At 34.1% G+C, this 19651-nt stretch overlaps 1 protein-coding gene across 1 annotated transcript in view; it reads right to left on the bottom strand.

Annotated features, from left to right (window-relative positions):
• The window catches only part of LOC126852015 (uncharacterized), a 577582-nt gene that overhangs the window by 390719 nt on the left and 167212 nt on the right, over positions 1-19651 (bottom strand). The window lies entirely within an intron of this gene.

The raw sequence follows: 19651 nt of genomic DNA, 5'->3' as shown, positions 1-19651 counted from the left end.
ATCTACAAGCACAAATCGAACCTAGAGCTATCGATATGAGACCGCACTAATTCGCCATCTTTCCGCCTTCGAATCACTGTTTTAAAAAAAGTAAGTATAATTAAATAATTCTTCTTTTTCTTCTTTTTGTCTCATTTCTTATCTTCAAATCGAAACAATTCCGTAAGATGTTTTAAATTAACTCGTTCCGTAATAAGTTTTAGAAAATTTTAAAATTTAATCTTAATTTAACACATATGCGAGAGACTAATTTTCTGACTGTTCTTAACACATTACATTTTATTTATACATTTTTATTTTTATTTTACTTTTCTTATCCTATAATTAAAAATACCTTTTATTGTAATAACCGATCAGAGATTTAATTTTAAAAATAGAATCTTTTTCTTATCTGATTAATGTCCTCCGTACTTATGTAACACCCGGAAATAAATAAACATTCACATGCAAACACTCATACAATTAAAGATTAGTTTTTTCTTTTATATAAATATAAGAATATGTATCGTATTTTATTTACTTACTTTAATATAAAATATATTTTGTTTAATTAATCGAAATATTTTTTGACCTCTCACTCGTTCCCAGTATGAAGAACGTGCTTAGTCCCGCGTAATAGGGATTAAATTCCTTGACCAAAAAAGAGATTACCGAGCGAACGTCTGAATAAACAGTGTAATAGCAACCCAAACGATCGTTTACCCGATTTTCAGACTTGCGAGTTCGTTCAATCCGATTTTTACATCGCAAGGCGATTTGATTTCGGGATAATTAGAATAGTTGTTATTCCTTTGTGATTCATCCTTTCCTGAGTCTGGACATAACAACTGAAAGATGTCTACAATTAATCATCTTTAATCATCATATAAACAAGTCTTAAAATGATTCAATATGGAACCATAACAACATTAAATCGACTTTCCGTCCATTAAACGCTCTTACTAAAATATACTGTCAGTCCGGAAAAAAAGAAGACTGATTTTCTGTATAGGTGCTATTTGTTTGATTATTATGAACCTTGTAGTGTCATCTCAGAAATATACCTACTTTTTTTAAACCGTTAATAGCCGGAAGTAGATCAGAATGCAATTAAAATTTGTTACTTTTTTTATCGTGTCAATAACAAACAGTAATCAAACGCCAAACTTGGCAAAACTTCTACAGAAACATTTAAAATTATGAAAAGTATTTACGGTGACTTGTGTTTAAGTCGTACAAAAATGTTTAAGTCACATGAATGATTTCGTGAAAATCGAAAATTGCTCGGAGACGATGAGAGACCAGGATGATCCGTCACAAGTAATGACGCGAACGCCGAAATAATTTGTAAACTTCTCTTTACTAACCATCGTCTTGTGCAAAATGATCGCAAATAAGAGTCACAAAGTAAAACAGTAGTATAAAAGATTTTTTGCGACGATTAGTGAGAAGAAGGTTGTGAATCGTTTCGACGTCCGCATCGTTTGAACTTGTGGCAGGGCGCTCTGATTTTTCGTCGTCTCCGAGCGATTCTCGGCATTCACAAAATTGTTACCACTTAAAACACCTTTGTACGACTTAAATACGAGTCATTAGAAATACTTTTCATAATTCTTTTAAAAATTTTAAATATTCTGCAAGCGTTTTGTCAAGTTTAATTGCGTGAAATTTAATTAAATTAAACTGCTCGTTGTTTCATTGATACGATAAAAAAAGTAACAAATTTTAACTGCATGTTGATTGATTTCAACGGCTATTAACGGTTAAAAAAAATAGGCATATTTTTGAGAGGTGATACTACAAGGTTCCATAGCAGTCAAACAAATAGGCACCTGTACAATGTATAAAAAATTAGTGTTCTTTCTTTCCGGACTGACGGTGTATATCTTTAATGAAAAATATATTGAGATTTAGTAATCCTTTTAGACGAGTTGGTGCTATGAGAAATAAGACCAAATAGAGACGTATAAAAATTATTAAAATAATCTAAATCTTTTTTTAAAGTTAGATTTATTTATTTATTTAAATAATAATTTTTCTTCAGAAATTTATAATAAATTAATATTTATGCTTCTACACACATTTCAGCTTAAATTCGGCAAGATTTCTATTTAAATTTTGATTTCTTCATCACAGTGCCTAATTTTGAATGACTCTATTAGTTGTATTTGTTGTTATGTTTTCTCTTATCTCTATTTATTAATTTCTCAATTCAATTCAATAATTTTCACATTTCTATTTAAAGATACGCATAGATAAAAAATAACAAAACAGAAACGCATTAAAACGAATTACATACATTTTAGTTTTTACAACAATGCAAAAAATAAAAATTAATAAAATTAATTTTTTGATATTTTTATCTGAAATTTTATAAAAAATTTCTTATTTAGTCAATAAATTATCGTAAGCCAATATATAATGTATGAAACTCAATTATGTAGTAAAACCAGCATTTTTAATATTAAAATTGTAAAAAATATTAATAAATATTTTCAAATGAATTTACAATATGCTCCTGATAGATTCCTAACAGAATTGTACACCATAATCAATAGATGCTTAAAAAAAAAGAAACAATATACTCGTAATAGAGTTATCAACGTAATAGAGTAATATCAACATCTCACTTTTCTATCAAATCATGATCATTTTCATTTACTGTTGCTTTACTATTATTAAACACAAAAGCCTAACCATTTAGTTTTAAGATTAAATTTATTAAATTAAACAATTGTTTTATATTCTACATTTTTGCTTCTTTGTAGGGAAAGCTTTGTTTTCATAAAATTTTTTTTTTTTTTTTAAATTCCGATGCAAATATATTCAGAATGTTCTAAACAAAACATTACATTTTTACAAAATGTCCGTATGTGTGTATGTATGTGCACAAAAAGGACGTGGTTGCACGAACTACCATAAATTTTGAGATATCGGGTTAAATTTTTTTATATGAATAGAATATCATTAAAGGTTGGTTGGTATTGAATTTGGCTAAGATCGGTGAAGGTATTTATTTTTTTATATATTTTGAATTTTTCAAAAAAAATGTTATTGCTTTAACTTCCAAATTTTGAGATATTGGTCAAAATATTTTTACGTACAAGTAAAAAATTGTGCAAATTAGAACTTACACATTGCTTCCTCATAATTTTATTTCCTCCTCTTTATAATATCAGTATAAATGTCTCATATAAATAATAAAAATATTTAGTCCGATATCTCAAAATTTGTGGATATTAGTGCACAGATATTTATTGAAAAATTCGTAGAGCAATTATATTTTTTTCAGAAATATTTAAAATTTCATAAAAAATGAACCTTTTCACCAATTCTCATCAAATTCAATACCAAATAGAATATTATTAAAAGATGCTATTGAATTTGATGAGAATTGGTGAAAAGGTTCATTTTTTATGAAATTTTAAATATTTCTGAAAAAAATATAATTGCTCTACGAATTTTTCAATAAATATCTGTGTACTAATATCCAAATTTTGAGATATCGGACTAAATATTTTTATTATTTATATGAGACATTTATATTGAATTATAAAGAGGAGAAAATAAAATTATGAGGAAGCAATGTGTAAGTTCTAATTTGCACAATTTTTTACTTGTTTGATACTATTATATAAAAATAAATTAAAAATCAATTATAAAAATCGTAAAAATTTAATTATTTTCTTGCGAAAACAGATAATCTCGATTTGTTATATTCTCATTATGTTTATATTTGTATCACATAATGTGATATTAAAAACATAAACAGAATGTTTCTTATGTGCTTGTATGCAAACATATGCGTATAATCTAACATAACATTTTTAAATACTAGGCATATGCTTCGTTATGTTACTACTTTTTGTTAAAAGTCCAAGAATCTCAATAGCATATATGGATGTAATCTCGTATAGCATATATGGATAATCTCATAATATCTAATAATACTCATCACACTTTGTGCAGAATCAATAAGATTAAAAAAAAAGACAAAAACAGCATATGATATTTGAGCAGATGATATTTGAGCATAGATGTTCACACGCTCTGCAAAAAAGACAAAGATAGTGCTATTGTTTTCTTGTTAAACAAACAAATTACAACACCATCTAACACGACATTTTACAATTGATTTACTCTTCTTCTTTACTCTTCTTTATCAATTCTATTGATAAAACACGCACATATTATCTATACAAATCAACATCACTTAGTATTATTTTTTTATACTAGACTTTTAAATACAATTTTAAAAATTCAATGTTGTTTTATTGTATATTTTGCATATTTTAACGATCTTGTTTTGTAAGTATAGTTTGCATAATGAAGCTAATATTGCCGTACGTTGACATTTTTAAATGTCATAATAAAGCTAAAAACAAGCAAAGAGTATATTAGTGCATGTACTTTCATTATGTAAAAAGATTTAGAAATCTGTATCAATTGAAAAGCTATTTCAGAAAAATAATTTTAATCGATTAAATTTCGAGAATTTCAAGAACTTCTTAACAGAAAACATAACTATTTTTCAACAAAAACGTTTTATTTGGATTAAAATTGTTGAAATATTATTGTCACTTCAATATATTACAGAAATATGTATAAAATAAGTAAATGTCATAGCATTTTAATAATATAATAAAACGAAACATAAAATTTCATATTCAATTTTATTTGACATACGTGACAAATATATTTGACTCTCTCTCTCTCTCTCTCTCTCTCTCTCATATATATATATATATATATATATATATATATATATATATACAGACATGAATACACATCAAATTTTTAAACAATATCTGTTTATTATTGTATTACATAATATGATTTGTATGGGATCTGTATAGTTATATAAAAAATTAATGAAAATTTAAAAATAACAAAAATAATATTATTATTTTCTAATTTCTCTAAAATACTCTTTTTCAAAAATAAAATTTTATATAAAAAAATTTTATTATATACTCTTAATTATTTTTCTCATCGTCTTTTCAATCATTTTATTAATAACGAATCGTACTGCATAGTACAGTTAATACATATGTATATCAAAGAAGAATAAATGAATAATGATAGCTAAAAATATTGCAAAATGTTTCGTAAAAATACTGCGATACATGGGAATTTTTCTGGTGAGACTGTTTTGTTCATTTGGCACTTTTAATCGATAACGTTGCGCTAGCGCGACGGTTGAAGTCGACTGTTGTATACACAATCAACGGAAGTGCGGTCAGAGCGTTTCCGAATGAAAGCGAGTGCACGAAGAAAACAGTCATCGTTATATATCCGTAGCTTTTCATATATCAATATGCAGTATGCATCGTCCATAGAACCGCTGCATTGCTTGCGTAAATAAGCATTTACATGGCTTTAGATGAATCATAGCAGTTTCTTCATAGCGAAAAATATACAAATAATACAACGCTTTTATAAAAACTTATAAACAATATTAAAAGAAAAAGGAAGTATATAAGTTCATTTTCTTTTTATAATTATTTTAAAAATTAGTTAAGAATGTTAAATATTATGTCTATAATAATACCTACTTGATAAAACGGATTTACGAAGATTATTTAGCGAAGATAAATTTTAGTATTTATGGAAGATGATAAAAAATTTAGTTAATTATACTAAACATTCTTTTTGCAAAATAGTGAAGGACAGATATAAATTTAATTGTACATTTATTTATTTAACAAAGGTTAATTAAAGAAAAGTTCTCGATATATTTTATTATCAATCTTCTTTTCAAATAAAAAGTAATATATGCAAAAAAATTAATTTATTTAAATACAAATAATATAAAAAAAGATATAATTCTTTGCTTTTGATGATACGCTTTTGTCGAGATTAGAATTATCGTATTGAATTTTTGTATATGTGAATAAAATAGAATCAGTATGTCAGATTGATTTTGAAGTGAATTTAAACACAATAAATCTGTTATGTAATATTATGTTATGTTATATAAGAGCAATAAAAAGGTAATATACATAAATATTACCGGTAAATTAATTGTGATTTCCTATTCATGAATGTAACATGTAATATAACATATGTTCCACCATATATTGTTATGTCGTAGTTATATTCCATATACATTTTCATATAGAATTGATCATAGATTTAGTAATTAAAAAAATAAAGAATTAATTTATATATACATATATTTAGTTTATAAAATTCGTGATTTAATTTATATAGAAATTCCGATTTTTTGCTTCAAATAGACAGTAAGTGGACTATTTCCCATTTATTCAATTTCAAATAATCTGTTTAATATTCCGAATTCCTCATTGGGATTGTATTGCAAATTAAACTGTCTAAGAAAAGATATATTTTTTAATATGTTAATATCAGTCTTTTGTAAGCTTTATATGCATTTTATGACGAAAACTTGAATACGAGTTAGCAAAGTTTAATATTATCGCGTCACGGCAAGCGAAGAAACACATATGTATATAACACTTTGCAATAATATTTTGTTATATTACTATTATGTAACATTGCAAAATAATACGTATGATTTATCAGTTTTATATTATATAAATAACGCGTTATATTATATGTGACTTCAACGTGATATGTATATATTATTGCAATAAATTGTTTTTTGAAAAAAAATATAATGGGAGGAGATTAACGAATATTAATGAATTTATCGGGTTATAGTATTATAATTTATAAATAATAAATACTAAAAAATGCGTAAGTCCATTTCGCAATGTGTCGATTTGTATATTCTCGACATGTGCTATTATCTTCGCCAGTCAGGAACAGGAAGTTCACTCGACTGCTCACCCACCTGGTCTTTCCGCTCAATGCGCGTGCTGTCAAACTCGTGTATTCATGATATATAGATGTGTCTTATTTGAATTATGTGTATACTTCGCATTTGTCTAATTTTCACGTATGAATTTATGATAAAGAGAAATATGCATATGCACTGAAGCGGGAATCATCAAAACTTTTTTTTAAGAAAGAGAGATAGAGCATATTTATATAGTTTATACTATACATTTATACTATACATTATAATATTATATTATATTTGTGTGTATGTTTTATTATATGATTATGCCAGGTGTGCTCCAGAAAAAGATTCTGTTATGTTCTATTTTTATTAAAATTTATTATGGAAATAGTGCATTTTTGGAAATTTTGCAAACAAATTACGTTTATTTTTCAATGAGAAAAACGGTATTATTAATATTTGTCTCACCTTACAAACATATTTTATCTTAATCTATTTAATCTTTTAAAGCGAGTTACGTTAAAAAATCTATTGAGTGTTGAGATGGTGTAAAAGGAGTAAAACTTTTTTTTTATTGATACCGTGTTTACTTTTTATTTCTGATAAATACATATGTATGTTAAATACGGAAAAAGTAAAAGAAAAAATTAAAACCAAAATATATTTATACAATTTGTTATTTGTTATTTATAATATATATTTTATAAATTATTTTTGAAGACATATTTTATTCCATTATAATGTTAAACATTTATTTAATGGACAAAAACTATAGAATATAAAAAAATGCTGATCATGTACTGATTATCGTAAACACATTCAAAGTATACAAAATATCTCATGAATTAAGCATAAAAAGAATAATGACCAGCATATTCAAAAAATAAAATAATAATTCAAAGATTAAAATAGTAACTATCAAAAAAGTGATCTGAGCAATATTTTCCATTCAAAACTTTCCAAACCATTCAAAGACAATGTGGAATCAAACTTTATCTATAATTTTTGTCTTCAGCAATTCGTACAACAATCTACATACATCTTTTAATATATATATATATATATATATATATATATATATATTCTTGATTAATTATTAATAAATTATAAAAAACAATTTGTCATAAACACAATTATAGTATTAAAAAAATTGCTAATAAAACATGCAATATACAAATTGGATCAATAAAAAAATTTATTTTATTTATTTTGTAGTCAAATTATACAAAAAAATCGAAACACATTAACTTTGTCCTTAAGAGAACATATGACTATGATGAATTCATTAGGGCTATTTTATTTCTTGAACTTATTATTTTATTATAACTATACTTATAAAAATAGCAATAAGAATCAATTAGAAGGAATGGGGAAAGAGGTATATCATTATAAGATATTTTAATTATTTTACAATTGTGTTTATTTGATGAATTTTCAATAAATTGTATACATTTAAAGATTTAAAATATTAAATATTTAAAATTTATAATTAAAAGATTAATTTACTTTATATTCGAAATATTTTTCACCAATTTTTAAACAGTAATAAAACTATGCTTATAAATTTGTTGCAAACATTTTGGATGCTATTTTACGACACTCATTATTACACAGATATTTTGTGGCACAAATTTTGTAAGAAAAATCCACCTTTCTAATAAAATTTATCATAGTTATATGTTCCTCTAAAAATAAATTAATATTTTCCAGCTTTTTGCATATAAATCAGTCAGTTACAAAATAAACAGAATGAAAACTTGATTAACATATCTTGTATTTGCAGCATGAACTATCGGAAAACATTTGATTCTTATAATTATTAAATATTGTGCATTTACAAAATAAATCCATAATGTTAATATTACTATGTTTAACATTTATATGGTAAATAACATTACAAATCAATGCCTCGTAAATAACGCTACAGTTTTAATAACATGTGAAATTATTATAAAGAGATGTCCAATAACATCAAATGAGGAATATTTTAAGATGACAGCTTTAGCTTGCTCTGATTCTCTGCATGGCGGTAAATTCTTCATCATTTTATATAAACTCTACCGAATATAGATTTTCAATAAAGTGTAATAAAATGGTAAATGGTAATATAAATCCTGTTATGTATATAGAAAACATCAAAAGACGCTTGAAATAAATTTAAATTTAATAGAAATATGTATTAACATAAATCTGTGTATAATATTTTGTTTAGATAAATACAACATAATAACTATCAAAAGAATCATTAAATAAAAAGTACTCTAAGAAAACCTTACAAAGGTAAAAAAATATGCCAAGTACATAAAAAGATTCTAACTTGTACGCAAAAAATTACAAAACTTTTAATTTTTTCTCTAAAATATAACTTTTAAAAGAATTTTTTCTTGGAAAATAATTTCCATTTAAAAAATAAAAATCAAAACTAAATATGAAATCAATAGTTAATTAATCAAGTACAGTTTCGGGCTTATCTGGTAAAGCTTATGATTAGTTTCACAATAAGTCAGTTTCGCACAGGGCACTTTTAAATTTGAAATTAGTAATCAATCTGATCAACGTTATTATATTATTATACTAAGGATTAAGTAATTTTTTATGATTTACTTATTTGTAATAAAATCCGCACAATAATAGTGCTATTTCATATATCATATTAAATATTTATTTGGAGGATGAAGAATATAATAATATATGTAATTTCTTGATAAAAATAAAATGCATTTTTCTCCAGAAAATCTGTAATATTTCTATAACTACAAGATTGATTTTATAACAAATATTATTTCAAATTACAACTCTTTACAAATTAAACTTTCTTGATTTTTATTTTTTAAGTGGAAATTATTTTCCAAGAAAAAATTCTTTTAAAAGTTATGTTACGTCCGGTAGACTTCACGAATGTTCCTTTTTTTTATACTAATATATAAATTATTGCGTCCAAGAGACTGCATGATTGTTTTCTTTCATCGAAAATTCGTTAATGACATAAGATTTGTTAGTGACATAAATTACGTTCTAAGAAATGGTCTACGTCCGACAGAAAGAATAAACAGGCGAAGTCTGAAAAGCGAGACTGTGTAATCTCGTTGTCGAAAGTCAAATATAAAAACAGATCCATAAATTTAAACATTATAACTGACTCTAAAGGCTCGGAATTTTTAAACAAAAAATACAGATAGTCAAGCACTAGAAATTTTAAACCATGACAAACAGACAGCGAGATACTCGAGCTCGAGTTCGGATATCAGACCTAAGAATTTTAAACTAAAAAAATAATAAACAGAGCACAAAAATAATGATCCATTGATGATCCGGAGTTGAGACTCGCGACACTCGACGCCGTGCGCTCGATCGCCAGACCACCCGCTCATGTTATATGTTTATCATAAATTCCAAGTAAAATGTCAACTTAGGTGATTACTGCGAACTGAGCATGACTCAATCCGTAAAACGAAAGGCCTCACCCTCGCCCGATAGCAACTACTCTCCATTGGTCAAACTCAACCAATACCTATGATCTAAGAATCTAGAGCAACGCCCTAGGAAAAATCGGAGGGCGTGATTAGAAACAACTATTCGTTAAAATAGATTAACAAACCAATGGAGAGGAGGAGCAAAAGGGTTTAATAAACGTCGGACAAGACCACGGGACGCTCTCTCTAACGTTCCAAAGTTCAGTCTTTCGGGCAGTCTCCTTATACTCGGTCGAGAATATAGCGCCAAGAGTGCCGTGTCATCGCGAAAAAGACTTTGTGACGTACCTTAAGCACTCAAGACTTTATCGTGAACCGATTCCTGCCCTCAGTGAAATTCGCGTTAAGATTTTATAGTGCGTTTAGTGTTACAAAGACTGTCCGAACCAATCAACCTTATTGTGAACACTGAGGCAGTCAACCTCCACCCGACGAGCTCGAGAGCCAAAATCTACAGGGTCGATCACGTTATTTTATCATCGCACTCAACAAGTAGTAAGTGCTTAAATTCTTCAACTAATTAATCCAAATAATTCTTGGTTAACCATCCGACTAAACCTTATTCAAAATCCTGTTATATTGACCATTAACAATTTAGAATTATTTATTAAAAGTAAATTATTATTATTACATTTCCTTCCCATACTTCCGAAACTCTTTATAAGTCACCTAGGGTCGTCCGCTTTTTGCGGAGCTACCCGTGATTCTCTTACTCTCTCACTCATTCTCTTTATCCATCACTAAGGGTCGTCCGCGTTTTGCGGAGCTACCCGTGATTCTCTTACTCTCTCACTCTCTTTATCAGTCACCAAGGGTTGTCCGCGTTTTGCGGAGCTACCCGTGATTCTCACTCTTTCTCTCTCTTACTCTCTCACTCTCTTTATCAGTCACCAAGGGTCGTCCGCGTTTTGCGGAGCTACCCGTGATTCTCTCACTCTTTCTCTCTCTGACTCTCTCACTCTCTTTATCCATCACCAAGGGTCGTCCGCATTTTGCGGAGCTACCCGTGATTCTCTCCCTCTCTCACTCTCTTTTATACAGTTACTCAGGGTCGTCCGCGTTTTGCGGAGCTACCCGTGACTCTCTTATTATCTCTCTTATTATTTAGTTACCAAGGGTCGTCCGCGTTTTGCGGAGCTACCCGTGACTCTTTTATAATATCTCTCTCTCATTATTCAGTTACTCTGGGTCGTCCGCGTTTTGCGGAGCTACCCGTGACTCTCTCGCTCTCTCACTCTCTCTTTCTATTAACTACCAAGTTTGTTGCAAACCTCCAAGAATTATTGCGGATTTATTTTTTTGTTATATATATATATATATATATATATATATATATATATCCCCAAACCGTTTTTTTTTATTTTTATTTATTATTATATCCTCCTTCAGTGGAAGGAGCAAATAGGAAACGATCCTCCCGTGCGTCGGTAAAGCGTGCGCGTAACCGTCGAAATAGACGGCTTAGGAAGAGGTTGGCTCGGGCTCAGGCGGAAACTAGTACCTTAGGCAATGTTAACATTGATATCGACACAGACGTAGTCACTACCGACACTCCTCGCTCCCCAACCCCCGTTACTTCTCCTCCACCCCTCTCTACCCATTCAAGATCGGAGTCGCCCACCCCCTCGATCATTATTTTAGGTGACTCCCCCTATTCTTCCCCTCATCATTCCCTCACCAACAAGACCCCCTCGAACTACGGGATACTGACAGCGAACCAGAGATAGTATCTACAGAGACCGAAGACTCGTCTCGGTCCGAACGGGAGCCGTCATCTCACTGGCCAGACTTTTCTGAGGATTACCTCTACTTCCGGACATTGGCCCAGTTCCCCCCGATATACGACCCTCTTCCGGACGGAGCCATTTGCATCGGGCCTGGTCCGGTGGACCGCGAGGAATTCCTGACTGCACTGACCAAGGCCCCACCAGACACCGTAATCCCGTGGTTCGTCCCGGGGTCTCACTATCCTGTCGCTGTTCCCATAGAAGTCCTCTGGAGACAATTCCCCTGTATCCTAGAGGAGATCTCGTAACACACACACACACACATATACACACAAAGACACATAAATATTAAATAATAGTTAATAAGCGATATATATATATATATATATATATATATATATATATATATTAAATGTTTAACAAGATAAACTTAATAATTTGTTCTCATTCTTTGCTCACTTATTTGCTCTAATTTTTCTTTTATTATGCAATAAATGCAAAATTTGATATGTAAACAATAATACTCTTTTTCTTTGCTTAATCCCTTTTCCTCTCTCATATCCCGAGATCGCACAAGGTCCCGTCCCGGGTAATAAGGATTTAGTTCCTTTACCGAAAAGGGGACCATCGAACGAACGGCCTACTGACCGAGTAAAAGCGACCCTTCCGGTCGTTGACCTGTCACAGGCCCAGGTCAATTCGTTCGACTCCGAGACACTCGTTGTCTAGCGTTTGTCTAGCGGAGTTAAGTGGGTTACGCCCTCCCGCTGACTCTGACTCTTAAGGGTCTGGACGTAACAGTTATTTTTTAGATAAAAAATTAAAAATTTTGTAATTTTTTAAGTGCAAGTTAGAATTTTTTTATGTACTTGGCGTATTTTTTCTACTTTTGTAAGATTTTTTTAAAGAAATCTCACTGCTTCTTGTTATAACTGTTTTTTATAAAAATTTATAGTATTTCTGCAAATAACTTTTTTATAAAAATTTATATTTTTTCTGCAAAATTTAAAAATTATTTTTTAAGGATAAATATTAAAATTTTTGTTAGTAATTTTTTGTATACAAGTTAGGATATTTTATATATACTTAGCGTATTTTTTTAGTTTTGTAAGATATTTTTTTAGTTAGTATAGTAGTATATTAATAAATCACATAAAATTAATATCTGCTTTGTTAAATACAAAATTCACTTATGAATTAAGTATTAATTGTAGAGATTAAATAGTAGACATCTTTTAAGAATTTTTACGATCGCGTGTGCCGGTCTCACACACATCGCGAATATTTACGAGTGAAGGTATTCGCGAGTACTGGGACTGAACAATCGGACTATTTTGTTACTCGTGCTCGTGCTCGCTCTTTTCCCACTGGTTGTCAGTGAACTGTCGCGAATGAAAGGAAAATTGTATATATAGTATGTATACGAGTAACTAAGTAACGAATAGTCTGGGAGATCTACATTTAGCATCGGCCAAAATCGCACATAATCGCACTCTTAAATATTTGCGATGAGTGTGGGATCGGCTGAAAGGTACATACTATGATACACGGAACTATTGTTTACTTGCTCTCACTGTATGAATGATAACAAAATGAGACATTCCATATACAAAACAATAGCGCTATATAAATAATAGCCGCATACCGACGCATGACTTTGTTTATATATTTCGCGGTACGTCAATGCAGCGCAGCGGGATATACATGTTCATACTCTCTCTCTCTCTCTCCCTCTCTCTCTCTCTCTCTCTCCTCTCCCTCTCTCTCCCTCCTCCTCTCTCTCCCTGCTTTGGTGATTGACAGTGACGTTTTCTTGTCGCTCTGTTTTTGTGAGTCAATTTCTGCCGCTTTTTGCCTTGCGGGGCATTAATTCTTTTTAGAATCTGTCAAGGGCTTCCTCAGCTTGACTTATGGTACAAGCAGTTTCTGTACTGGTCAATTGACCGGGCTGTTGAACAATTGCGGGGATTTTCAACTGGATTTTTTCTTTGAGTGAGTCGCATCGTTAATATTTTTCGACCTAGGCGTATTATTGTTTACATATGAAGAATGGAAGCCGGCGTAGGAGCTGGTGGGCAGGTTGACAGTGGCGTAGGAAGGAGGGAACTCACGAGACAGTCTTCAAGCACGGCATTGCTAAATCTTTTAGGTATGTCAGAGAGAGCAAATAATGCAAATAATACAGATGCAATGAATAGCTCGAGGGTAAATGCGCTCAGGGCTACGGTTAATAGACACACCGAGGCTGTGTCTAGGCTGCTCTTGTTCAGCAAGGAAATGCTGGAAAAGAGAGGTATTATCGAGTCGGCCTTTCGTGCATGTAGAGATGCTTTCATGGAAGTATCCACGGTTTTGACTGGTTTAATTGAGGAGAGATCAGCATCTGCAAGCTGTACGGCGAAGGATATTAAGGAGGCTGTCGTGGAGGTGCTAGAGGACTTTAATAAAAAAGCAGCACATAATGTGAAGAGTAACGTTAGCTTTGCGGGAGCTTCAACTGAGAAGAGCAAGTCATATGCGTCTGTCGTTGGTGCTTCAGGAACTGAGGTGCGCGTCTCGCGGGGTCCGACACCACCAGCTTTCTGATTGTGCCGAGTGAGAATAAGAGGGAGAAATACGTTGTAACAGGCCGCTTCACGAGTGGTTTCGAATACGCGCGCGGACAGCGCAATCCGGATCAGGATTCGTGAAGTGGGTTGAAACGCAACAGACGTGAGTTGTTAGGTACGTCGTTTATTTGTCACTCTAGGCAATGGTCAACTTTACAATCGATGCGTGATTACAATAAATCGTGTTACGATGATAATAATACGAGCGTGTGTTATGACGCGAGTCTAGACGGTGTTTTGCGCGTCTAGTTAAAGGGCCCGGCTCGTGGCGCGGGGCGCGCGCGGTGAGACGGGCTCGTGTTGTCGGCTTCGCGGTTGTTGGCGCGAGGTGCGCGCGGTAAGGCGGGCGCGTATTGACACCGTGTGTTAGTATCTCGATATCTCGCAATTTGATATCGTGCGAGATACGTGAGTTCAAACGCGTGTTGCGTGCGGCTGGATGTTCGGCGCGGACTGCAGGGTGTCAGGCCTGCAGTCGGGTAGATGCGTCGATGACGTGGTGCAAGTTCCCAGCGATAATCGCTGGGAGTGCAGTTCGGACGTTCGGATAGTCGGAGCGTCAGGTCTCGAGAATACTCGAGGAAAGCGGCGAACTCGTCCACTCTCTTGTCCTGTACGCAGGGTTGGATGGTCAGGTGACAGGACCGTAATAGCTCGAGAATTCTCGAGGAAAGCGGCGAACTCGTCCACTCTCTTTCTTATACGGATGTGTGTTAAAACTGGATTCGTCTCGAGAGCAGATAGCCGAGAATACTCGGCGGAGGCTGCGAACACGTCAACCTCCGGTGTACTGTCTTTCGACGGCTTGGATCGGTTTCTGGTAATATCTCGGAGCGTACTGCTCGAGCGGAATCAGGTGCCGGTCTGGTTTTCGTCTGGCGTTCGGTAGGGCTTTTTATACCCTACCGAAGCGAGCGTGACACCCGCGCCGTTCGCATCCCCCTCAGGGTGGGGGAGACGACGCGGGCCTCCGATAGCGCGCGTTTCGGCGATCGGCATTCGCCGGAAACGTTCGGTACCGTTCGGTGCTCGCTTTGTTTATGACAAACACTAACGGCTTGTGTTTGTCATAAACATCGTACGCTTGTTTAAAAATGGGCGCTAAGCGCATCTGCCTCTGCCCGGCTGGTGTTCGCCGGGCGGCAGACTTCCGACGGGTGACGTGTCGGGAACGATGGGGGATGCATCGTTACAACGTCTCATCACAGGTCACTAAAGATACCTTGTGCAGGGTCTTAAAACCGGCTGACTGTGGTTTAAAGATCAGGAGGATATCGTATGCACGAGATAATGGTGTCAGAATAGAAGCAGTCTCTCCTGACATTAAAAAGATCAAGGCTCACCCTGGCCTTGCGGAGGCGGGTTTGACAGCGCGTGAGAACAAGAAATTGAATCCAAGACTCATAGTACATGGAGTTCCTGCCGATACGTAGACTAAAGAGATTGAGGATGAGCTACTGGTCCAGAACCTGAGTAATGTAGCTGTAAAGGACGTGAAGGTTGTTTACATTTTTACGCCAAAACAAGACAGGCGCACTACCAGCTGCATACTGGAGGTTACACCTGCGGTACGAAGAATTTTACTTGAATGTGGACGGATTTATCTGCGCTACTCTGCCTGCTCATTTGCGGATCATGTTCGAATTGTGCAGTGTTATAGATGTCTCACGTTTGGCCATATTGCGAAAGATTGCAAGGGTAAACCTTCTTGCGGACATTGTGCTGGGGCACATGAGATGAAGGATTGCAAGAATAGGGATCAACCACCTAAGTGTCTGAACTGTGAGCGTCATCATATATCTCATGGTGACTTGGCTCACTCCGCCATGGATGCTGCAAAATGTTCGGTACTGAGTAGAAGAGTTAAGGACAAAATAGCCAATACCAGCTATGAATGATATGGAGAACGACCTTGAGGACCTTAAAATTTGCCATGTGAATTGCCAGTCGCTCTTCGCACATCTGGATGAGTTTCGTCACTACTTCTGCAGGGCTGACTTCCACATCATCTGCATGTCGGAGACGTGTCTTCGGCCTGCTATTACCGATGTTATGATCAGACTGCCTGGATATTCTCTCTTTAGATGCGATAGAATTGGAAGATCTGGAGGTGGAGTGGCATTTTATTTGGCGGATCATTTTCGTGCCTCCATTCTTTGTTGCTTTGATGGGTCGGTTATGGATAGACCAAAATTTATTATGGCGGAGATCATATTTAATGATAGATCTAAACTCTTGCTAGCAATGGTATATCGACCTCCGAAATCGGGTTATCTGAACAAGTTTTTTCAGTCTTTTTTGGATTTCCAGGTAGGCTATAGACACTCGATCATCTTAGGAGACTTTAATGCTGATATGAATCAGAATACCTTTAATAGTCAGCAACTTGGCTCCTTTATATTTGAGTCGAGTTTATATCTGGTGCCGTTCAGGTCCACTCATCATCTAAGGGACTCCAGCACGCTGTTAGACTTGTGCATTATCGATGACAGTGATAAGCTCAAAGAATTTGGTCAGTGTGGAGTAGCATTTCTGTCAGCACATGATCTTATTTTTATAAGGTATGGGATTGAGCTTCAGCGTCGTCATGGGAAGCTTGTAGTTTGCAGGGATTGGAGTGGCTTTGATGCAGAATCCTTTCAGTCTGATGTTGGTAATATCGATTGGACTGACGTGTCGGTCTCGGACAACATGGATGAGAAGATTGATATCTTTTGCACTAAATTACTCAGTGTATTCAATGAGCATGTGCCTCTGAAACGACGATACTTCAGGAATTTGCCTGCCCCATAGTTGACTGATGAGATCCGTATGGTGATGCGCGATAGAGATCTGGCCAGAAAAAAGTGGCGCAGGCATAAAAATGATGTATATTATGATCGATTCAAAGTGCTGCGCAACAGAGCGCAAAATCTTGTGCGTTCTGCAAAGCGCGAATATTATGTCAACATCTTCAATCGGGAAAGCAAGGCATCTGAGGTCTGGGGCAGGTTGAGACATCTGGGTCTTATTAAAGTCAGGAACACCAGAGGGCGTCTTTCTCACTCCGTTGAAGAGCTTAATGCATTCTTTGGGCATAGTGCGGAGCATGCTGATTGTGTGGAGGACGGCTCTTTGAGGGATATAATTGAGCGGGATTTTGATGACAGGAGCCTTTACTGGAATTATGTAGTGCCGCAGGACATCGCGAGAGTAGTTTCCAGGGCAAAATCAAATGTGGTGGGTGGAGATGATCTCCTTGAGATTGTTGAAACTGACAATCCACTGTACACTGCCTATTTTGGAGCATCTATTCAATTTCTCCTTGATGAATGGTGTTTTCCCTGTGATGTGAAAATCGGCTCTTATCTGTCCGATACCTAAAGTCAGGAATCCTACATTGGTGCAACATTATCGACCAATATCTATACTACCTACCTTGTCGAAGGCATTGGAGCGATTGGTTTGCGCGCAGATTCGTGTCTATCTGGAGGACTCTGGCTTGTACGATCCGTGTCAGTCTGCTTATCGGAACAACCACTCTACACAAACTTGTCTGATTAAGATGCTGGACAAGGTGAGATATGCGGCTGACCGGAGGATGGTCACTGTGTCTGTTTTCTTCGATTTTTTGAAGGCTTTTGATAGGGTGGATCATTTTTTGTTAATCAAGAAATTGAAGAACTTAAACTTTTCTAAGAGTGTCCTGCGTTGGATACACTCTTAATTGACTGAGCGGACTCAGGTGGTCAAGGATCGCATAGAGGGTACAACCTCATTTCCGTCTCCTGTCAGGGTTGGGGTGCCGCAAGGATCTATGTTGGGACCCTTGCTTTTCACTCTGTATCTAGCTGACTTTGAACATGTGGTCAAGCACTGCAAATACAATTTTTATGCTGACGATCTCCAAGCCTACATCCATTGTGAGCCAAGAGATTTATCTTACACCATCCGGAAGGTCAATGAAGACATTGAGGCTATTCTTGGATGGTCTAGTACTAACAGACTCATCTTAAACGCAGATAAGACTCAGGCTATAATTATGGGAACAGCGAGATTTGTCAAAGCCATGGATACGAGTACACTTCCTGCGATAAGAGTGGATGGGTCCTTGATTCAATATTCTACATCTGTTAAATATCTTGGTGTACCTTATCTTGGGAGAAGCAGGTTACTAATATGACAAACAGAATCCATTCTGCTCTATATCAATTAAAACTTTGCAGACACCTATTACCGGAAATTCTCAAATCTAAGCTCGTCATTTCACTTACCTACCCACATGTTGATTATTGCTGTGCGGCATACACGGACATGACAACCGAGCAAAGTCTGAGACTTCATAGAGCGGTGAATGCTTGCGTCAGATTCATCTTCAACGTAAGGACTGATGAGCACATTACACCTTATTATGTAAGGCTACGATGGCTCAAGGTTGATGCTAGAAGAGCTTACTTTGTGGGATGCCTGTTGTATAAGATATTGGAAACTAAACAACCAAGTCTTCTGCACTCCAATTTCAACTGTAGGATTGCAACATCCGACCGTGCTATTAGAGCTCCGAAGGATAGGCTATTTCTGCCACTATGTAGAAATGAACTATTTAAACAGTCTTTTAGACTTACGTCGGCTAGGTTTTGGAATGGTCTCCCTCAGTCTATTAGGGGTGCGGCGACATTGGCGGATTTTAAACAAAAGTTGTATTCGCGGTTGCTCGTATGTGCCTCTTCATGAGTGGGATGTAAATTGGGAGATCTTTCTTGAATGCTTAGTATACTATTGCATCTCTCTCTGGCATGCCTTAAGATTGTTGATTATAAAATAAATTTATGCATAAACATTTTCTCTACATGTTTAAGAATATTGCGCACACATTGTAATTTTAAATGTATTCTTATTTGTGTATTTGTATTGGTATATATAGTATTAGTATATATGTAGTATTAGTATTAGTATTTATGGCGCTTGAGGGGATTTCATCCCAGAGCGCTTTATAAATAAAGCTTTCTTTCTTTCTTTCTTTCTTTCTTTCTTTCCCTCTCTCTCTCTCTCTCATTCTCTCTTCCTCATTATTATAAATTATAAAAGAATGTACACATAAGAATCATACATAAGCACGCA

This window comes from Cataglyphis hispanica, chromosome 9 (assembly GCF_021464435.1).
Source record: "Cataglyphis hispanica isolate Lineage 1 chromosome 9, ULB_Chis1_1.0, whole genome shotgun sequence".
Classification (NCBI taxonomy): Eukaryota; Metazoa; Arthropoda; class Insecta; order Hymenoptera; family Formicidae; genus Cataglyphis; species Cataglyphis hispanica.
This window is presented reverse-complemented; position numbering and strand designations above follow the sequence as displayed.